Below are 8913 nucleotides of genomic sequence, written 5' to 3' on the forward strand. Positions count from 1 at the left end.
CGAGGGGCGTCGGAACCATGAGGCCGCCTTCCCCAAGGGCCAGGAGGTGACCCCGGGCCCCCCAACTTCCCTCCATGGGGAAGAGCTCCAAGGATGCCTGGCATACGGAAGAAAATGCCAGCAGATTCTTATCTCTGTTCACTGTCAGGAGAACATTTCCAGAACCCTCATCACGGGGTCTGGAAGCCGGGAAAGACAAGGACAGTGGGGTGGTCTGGCTTGTAAGAACTGCCCAGGGAGCTTTAAAGCTTAAAAGGAAGCATTCTGATGTTTGAAACCATGTTAATGTTTTACATATTCCAAAAAAAAGAAAAATAAACAGAATCCACAAGAATAGAACGCAAACAAAAACAAATGATCTAACCTGTATTTCAAGTAAACAACACAACCGCGGGGAAATGGCTGCAAACACCGCGTTCAGACTGCGGATCCTCAGGCTCCAGACAGAGCCCAACGCGGTGGTTCTCAAACACTTTGGTCTCGGGACCGCTTACACTCTGAAAAGTCACGGAGACCCACAAGGAGCTTCTGTTTGTGTGGGTGACATCCATCGATCTCACCATGTTTGAGATCCTAATGGAAATGTTCAGAATACTTATCAATTCACTTAAAAATAACAAAAATAAACCTATTGCACATTTACATAAATAGCAATGCTTTATGAAAAACAACTCTTTTTCAAAAAGAAAACCTTTGTGAAAAAAGCGGGGAGTGCAGATCTCTTTCTGTCTGGCTTCCTGGGAGACATGGGACGGTCACTGCCACCCCGTGGTCGCTCCGAGGTGCGTGTCGTGCTCCGTCGCTCCGAGGAGGCCAGCCGTGCAGGGACGCAGCTGGAGCTCAGAAGGCTCGTCACGCGTGGATGTGCCACGTGGCCTCTGGGGACGTCCCCACACCCTCGCAAGCGGGTGCAGAACGGGCAGGGGTGTCTTTGCTCACACCCTGTCCTTGGAGAAGTGGCTGATCCGGGTTTGAGGAGAGAAAGTGGGAGGTGGGCCTGGGCCGTTTCGTGCCGGGAAGTGAGGACGTGCTTGGGCAGCCCTGGCCCGCCGTCCGGCGGCCGCGGGTGGCCTCAGGGCTCGCCCCATTTTATAGGAGGCTCCCCTCCTAGCCCCTCACACCCACAGCTCTGCCCTCCCGGGGCCCCACTCGACGTGCGGCCAGTGGGGACTGAAGGCTGGACCTTCTGTTTGCTCAGGGCTCCCCTGGGAGGGGCCGGGGGGAGGGTGAACAGGGAAGCACTTCCTTTGGTGGTGGAGTGACCCTGAGAGCATGCCTGAGGAGTCCTTGGGACACAGCGGGGCAGGGGGTGCCCTGCTCAGAGAGGGATGCGGAGGGAGGCTTGGGAGCCGGCAGCCTGTGGCCCCTTGGCCTGGGCTGGGTCTCCAGCGGGGCAGCCTGGCCAGTCGGGGGGTCAGCTTACACTCTGAGCCCCGGGCGCACTGCAAACCACTCTGACCCTCGGGCTCCTCCACCAACCAGGATGCGGTGCCCCGTCCCTCACAGGCACCAGGTGAGGTGGCATCTGGGCAGCACTTGACAGCCTTGCAGACAGCAGGCTCCTCTGCACACAGGTGCCCCCGCCGGGTAAAGTCATCCGTTTGCAAACACATGTCCAGCACCTCCCGGGTCTCAGCGCCGGGAACATGGGAGTGACCCCAACGGACAGAAGCCCTGCTCCCCGAGGCTGTGGGGCTGGGGACCTGGGTGCATTTGTGGGTGGAATTCTGTTCTTCGGCGACTGCTTGGTTCTTTGGCCGACACTGAGGCCAGGGTCCCCTCCCGTAAGTCAGTCTATGGTCAGTCACCCCGAGGTGGCTTCGGGGGACTGAGGCTCAGGGCTGTGCCGTGGCCAGGCCTCTGCAGACGCCACGCTCGCTGACTGCTGCCCCTCCCCGCTTGCCCCAGTGGCAGAGCCCTGTCCAAGCCCCGCTTGACAGGCCTGCCTGCATCCCCTGCCCACCCACGACTCCGATGGCTGCAGCGGGCACCCCGACCCCAGACCCCCGCCCCAGGGCCGCTGTAGCTCAAATGAGTGCACAGCGCAGGACGAGCCGCTGGCACTGTCCTCCCAGGGGCTGGCGGCTCTAAAAGGCGTCTTCTAGCGGAGTGTTGGTCCTGGGGGACTTGGGGCGGGGTCTGGGCTGCCCCAACTGGCCCCGGTGGGGCGTGGAGTTAGCAGGAGTCCCTGTGTGAGCCGCTGAGGACGGGCCAGGCACACGGGATGCCGGGGACGCAGTGGTCATGTCCGTGCCCCGGGCTGGGGCCCTGCCACGGCCCAGAACCCAAGGGGCCCGAGGGGCATTGGGCTCCAGCGGGACCTTCCATTTGTATTCTGGCCAAAGGGCTCTTGGGGCCGGGGTAACAAGGGCTCTTTCAGGTGGGGCCCTGGGCGTGGGGACGCCCGTCTCCTTGGGAGCACCCAGACCTGGCGTGGAGTCTGGCTCCTCAGGGGCTGGTCGGCTGACAGGCACGCGTTTGTTTGCTGGTCTGTCCCCTCACCAGACGTTGACCGAGGGCCAAGTTCCTGCCAGACGCCACAGCCCGCACACAGGGGCTTCCCATCCCCGAGGCTGAGCCCTCTCAGCGCCCTGCTGGCCCCTTGCCCGCCCGCCTGCCCTCCTGTCCCAGCACCTCCTCCCCGTGTACCCCAGGGCCTTTGCACTGCGGCTCCCTCTATCTGGAGAGCTCTTTCCAGGCCGGCCTCTTCCCGTCTTGGGTCTCAGGGAGAGACCCTCCTGACAGGGCCCCCGGAAGGCCTGGTCGGCCCTGCCTTGTTTACAGTCTTGGCTCCTGCAGAGAAATAAGTCTGCCCGAGCAGACAGGGATTTGCCCCGGGAGTCCTGCAGCCCAGAGTCTGAGGAATGCAGCTGTGAGCTGCTGCCCACCTGCCCGGAGACCTCCCTCCCTCCCCCCTTCCCACCTCACTCCATCCTGGGTTCAGGTCTCTTAGCACTTCTGATTGGTGGGGCCTGAGTCAGGTCAGGGAACCCTGGGTCCGGGAGGTGCTAGGATGGGTGCTGGGCGAGCTGAGCCCCCCAACAGCACCCGGCTCCCCGCGCTCGTGCAGGGAGGCCCAGTGGGGGGCCTTGCCACTGGCTCGGCCTCTGTGGGTGTCACCCCTGCGAGCAAGCCTGGCTTGCAGAAGGGCCAGGGGAGCCAGGGCTCTCGCCAACCTCACCTTCATGGAGGAGGCCTCCGTGGCCGCCGACCACAGGCCTGGGGGGAGATATGCCTCCATCTGGCTGTAAACATGACCGTTCCCTCCTCTGCTCAGCAGCCCGGCTTCCAGAAACACAGGACTGTCTGTGCAGCAAAATTTGCTGTGTCTCCATCCCAGTTAAGATGCCAGGACCTCAGCAAAAACGGCGGAGTGCGGACCTCTGAAAACACTGTCCGTTGTAACAGCAACGAGAAAATAGGCAAAAACGGTCAGAACCGACTTTTTCTGTACTCTGGAAATTAACCAGAAGCTTGCAGCAGTCCTTGGAGAGCTGTTTTTTGTTTTCTGTTTTTCAATCAAGAAAATTAGCTGAATCTTGGAAGAGCAGCTTTGAGGTTTTTGTTTTTTACCATCTTAACCATTTTTCAGCGACAGCTCAGTGGCATGAGGCACGTTCACGTCGTTGTGCCGCCGTCACCACCATCCGTCCACAGGACTGTTCATCTTCTGAATCTGAAACTCTGCCCCTTTCCAGCAATAGCTCCCTGTCCCCTCCTCTCAGCCCCGGAAACCCTCACTCTACTTTTTGTCTCTGTCATTTTGACGACTCTAGGGACATGATCTGAGTGGAATCATACAGTGTTTGTCCTTTTGTATCTATCTGGCTTATTTACTCAGCATAATGTTCTTAGGTTCATCCATGTTGTAGCAGGTGTCAGAATTTCCTTCCTTTGTTTTTTTAACATCCCTGTAATTTTCTTTTTTCTTGTAAGTCAATGTTTACAAAGTGTAATGTACATAAAGAAAATGATATTTTTCCTTGCATGTAGCTCAGTGGATTTTCAGAAATGGAAGGCATTCATGTAATCAGTGATTGGATCAAGGAACAGAAATTTAAGAACACATGAAGCCTCCTCTTTTGTTACCGTCCAGTCACTACCATCCCCAAAGTGAACACTGGCCTAATTTCCAACTTTATCAGTTATTTTTGCCTCTTTTTATGCTTGATACAAATAGTCACATAAGGTACTGTTGGTGTTTGACTTCCTTCATAGAATTCCCTTCCTTTTTAAGGCTGAATAATAATCCACTGTACGTATTTACCACATTTTGCTTATTCATTCATCTGACAATGGACACGTCCACATCTTAGCTATTGTGACTAATGCTGCCGAACAAGGTGGCACAAATATCTCTTCGGGACCCTGCTTTCAAGTCTTTTGGGTAGAAGTAGAATTGCTGAATCATATGGAAATTCTTTTTAAAAAATTTTTTTTGTTGAAGTATAGTTGGTAGCTCTGTTTTTAATGTTTTGAGGGACAGCCACATTGTTTTCCACAGCTGCTGCGCCATTTCACATTCCTGTTGACAGTGCACAAGGGTTCCAGGTTCCCCGCATCCTCTCCAAGCTGTGAGGTGTTTTAATTTGCCCTAGGCCCATGCCCCACCCTCCAGCTCTGTAGTAGCCTTGAAAATTGACAACCCAGATTCATGGTGAAAACCAACAACCCAGCGCCACTGGGGCGATCAGAATGGAGCCGAGCACTTTCAAAGCAGTGTCCCCAGAAACTTGTCATTATTTGACCTGTCCAGTGGTCACTGCAACGAAGAGTAGCCCCCGCTCGCCACAACTAGAGAAAGCCCACGCGCAGCAATGACGACCCAACGCAGCGAAAAATAAATAAATAAATAAATAAATAAATAAATAAAATTTAAAAAGAAAAGAAACAACAAGTGAATTAAAATGAGACACTAGAAAATATCCCTTTAACACAAAGGGAGGCAGCATAGAGGAACAAAAAAGATATAATACAGGTGAAAACAAGTAGCAAATGGCAGAGCCTACCTTACAATTAAAGATTCAATGTGAATTAAATATCAATTAACTGACAGTGAATGGCAGAGTGGACAAAAATAAAACCTGATCTTACTACATGCTGTCTGCAAAAGACCGACATTCCATTCAAAGACAGAAAGAGGTGGAAGTAAAAGGATGAACCAGATGAACCAAACGGTAAACAAAAGCAAGTGAGAGTGACTCTACCATATGAGGCAAAAGAGGCTTCAGGACACATATGGTTACAAGAGACAGAGAAGGGCGTTTTATAATGATAGCAGGTGAATCCATCAAGAAGATATAACCGTTATAAAGTATATGCATCTCACAGTAGAGTCCCAAAATGCGTGAAGCAAACTAGACAAATGAAGGGTGAAATGGACAATTCAACAATAATCATTGGGGACTGTCAACTTTCAATAGCCTGTTTTCAATGACGGATAAAGCAACAAGACAGCAGATCAAAAGGAAACACAGGACGTGAGCTACTCTGTAGACCCAGTGTAGACTCGGCCCAGCAGGCGTCTGAGAACACGCCACCCAACAGCAGTGCTCTTCAGCACATGGAACATCTCCAGAATAGACCACGTGACAAGATGTCTCTGTAAACTTAAAATGATTGAGATCATGCAAAATACGTTCTCTCACCACAACGGAATGAAATTAAAAATCAGTAACAGGAAGACATTTGGGAAATTAAAAAATACATTGAAATTAAACCTTATACTCCTTAGTAACCAATAGGTCAAAGAAAAAAATCACATTATAATTAAGAAAATACTTTTGAGATAAATGAAAATGAAAACACAACATATGCAAACTTATGGGATGAAGCAAAGCAGTACTTAGAGGGAAATAAATAAAAGATCTCAAATCAGTAACCCAACCGTCCACCTAAAGAAACTAGAAAAAGGAGAGCAAACTAAATCCAAATCAAGCAGAAGGAAATAAATATTAGAGCAGAAATACATGAAATGGAGAATTTCAAAAATTGAGAAAAATCAATGAAAACAAAAGTTGGTTCTTTGAAAAGATCAAGAAAATTGACCAGCTAGACCAAGAAAAAAAAAAGAGGAGATTCAAATTACTAAAATCAGGAGTGAAATAGGAGACATTACTAATGACCTTTCAGAAATAAAAAAGAATTATAAGAGAATCCTATGAACAACAGTATGCCAATAAATTAGATAACCTACATGAAATGGATAAATTCCTAGAAAGACACAAACTACCAATGCTGACTGAAGAAGAAATAGAAAATCTGAATAGACCTATAATAAAGAGATTGAATTAGTAATAAAAAAAACTTACCATAAAGAAAAGTCCAGGATCGTATGGCTTCACCAGTGAATTTCACAAAATATTTAAAGGAGAATTAACACCAATCCTTCTCTAAATCTTCTGAAAAAATAGAAGAGGGAACACTTCCCAACTCATTCTACAGGGCTAGTATTACCCTGATACCAAAACTAGATAAAGTCATTGCAAGAAAAGAAAAAGGAAAGCTTTCCCCCTAAAATTAGGAACAAGACAAGGTTGCCCACTCCTGTTACTTCTATTCAACATTGTGTTGGAGGTTCTAGCCAGGAAAATTAGGCAAGAAAATGAAACAAAAGGCAACCGGTTGACAAAGTAGAAGTAAAACTATCTCTGTTTGCAGATGACATGATTTTGTATATAAAATCAAAATAAATCCGTACAAAAAATATTGGAGCTAATAAATGAGCTTAGCAAGATTGCAGATATAAGATCAATACACAAAAATCAGTTGTATTTCTATACACTAGCAAGAAACAATCTGAAAGTGAAATGAAGAAAACAATTCTATTCACAATAGCATCAAAAAGGATAAAAAACTTAGGCATCAATTTAAGCAAAGAAGTATAAGAGTCATACACTGAAAACTATAGAACGTTGCTGGAAGAAATTAAAGAAGACATACAGACATCTCACATTCATTGATTGGGAGAGTTAGTATTGTTAAGATGGAAACATTCCCCAAATTCATCTACATATTCATTACAATCCCTATCAAAATTCCAGCCGCTTTTTTTTCCCCTCCAGAAATGGAAAGGCTGATCTTAAAATTCATATGGATTTGCAAAGGGCCCCAGATAACCAAAATAACCTTATAAAAGAGGCACTAAGTGGGAGAACTCACACTTATCAATTTCAAAAATTATTACAAATCTACAGGAATCAAGACAGTGTGTCACTGGCATAAGAATAGACATAGAAACCAATGGAACATTATTGATAGTTCAGAAATGAACCCTCACATTTATGGTCAACTGATCTTTGACAAGGGCGCCCAAACCATTTGCTAGAGGAAAGAGCAGTGTCTTTACAGACGGTGCCGAGACGAATGGACGTCCACGTGCAGAAGAGAGAACTTGGTTCCCACCTCACACCGTATACAAAGATTAGGTCCAAACAGATCAAAGACCCAAACATAAAACTAAAACTATAAAACTATAAAAGGAATCTTAGGTATAAATTTTGTGACCGTGGATTTAGGCAATGATTTCTTAGCTTTGACACCTGAAGCACAAACAACCAAAGGAAAAATAAATTATGCTTCATCAAAATGAAAAACCTTTGTTCTTCAAAAGACACCATCAAGAAAAGACAGTCAAGGACTTCCCTGGTGATGCAGTGGTTAAGAATCCACCTGGCAATGCAGGGGACACGGGTTCGATCCCTGTTCCGGGAAGATCCCACATGCCGTGGAGCAACTAAGCCCATGAGCCACAACTACAGAGCCCACGTGCCACAACTACAGAGCCCACGTGCCACAACTACGGAAGCCCGTGTGCCTAGAGCCCATGCTCTGCAACAAGAGAAGCCACTGCCATGAGAAGCCCGCGCACAGCAACGAAGAGTAGCCCCCACTCGCTGCAACTAGAGAAAGCCAGTGTGCAGCAACGAAGACCCAACGCAGCCAAAAACAAATAAATAAATTTATTTTTTAAAAAAAGAAGAAAAGACAGTCAAAACAATCGGTGACTCTCGTGTGCCAGGCACAGTCCTCAGCACCAGACATGTCAAGGGGTAGAGCAAAGATGCCAGCCCGGGTGGAGCATGGTATCCAAGACGAGATGCAAAGGAGAAAAAACAGAGGAAACCAGACAAGCACACGGGTTCGCAATAAACTGCTGGTACTTCCAGAAAGAATAAGACGCAGGGAAATTTGTCTCAAAGACACAGTATAGTAAGTCCCCTACGTATGAACAAGTTCTGTTCCGAGAGCGTGTTCGTAAGTCCAATTTATTCGTACGTCCAACAAAGTGAGCCTAGGTACCCAACTAACACAATCGGCTATATAGTACTGTACTGTAATAGGTTTATACTTTTCACACATATAATACGTAAAAAACAAACAAAAAATAAAGAAAACTTTTAAAATCTTACAGTACAGTACCTTGAAAAGTACAGTAGTACCAGCTACATCACTGCTGCTTTTACTCTTGCTTCTGGACATCCTGGGCTTGAGATAAAGACACTTTACTACCGTACTCTATACAGTACTGTACAGTAAAGTACACAAAAGCACAACCACTGGCAGAGGATGCACACACGTGACAACGTATGCCAGACACATGACTCACTTGCGTGATTGGACATGGGAACACACGTTCGCATCTTTGAACGTTCACAACTTGAAGGTTGGCATGTAGGGGACTTACTGTAGAAGAAACTGCCCCTTCAGCGCAGGAAGTTCCGGATCGGCAGACTCCCACAGTGGGGCCAGCCGGGAGTCACCGAGAGTCTGGACATCGCAGGGGCGGGGGCGTTGGTGGATGCGTGGGCTCTGAGGAGAAGGAACCCACTAGACCCGCGAGCAACAAGCCTGGGGGAAGGCCCGACTGCCTGCATCATCCCTGCAGAGTGTTCTGGAAGACGCAGCTGTGGG

Source organism: Eubalaena glacialis, chromosome 5 (assembly GCF_028564815.1).
Source record: "Eubalaena glacialis isolate mEubGla1 chromosome 5, mEubGla1.1.hap2.+ XY, whole genome shotgun sequence".
Lineage (NCBI taxonomy): Eukaryota > Metazoa > Chordata > Mammalia > Artiodactyla > Balaenidae > Eubalaena > Eubalaena glacialis.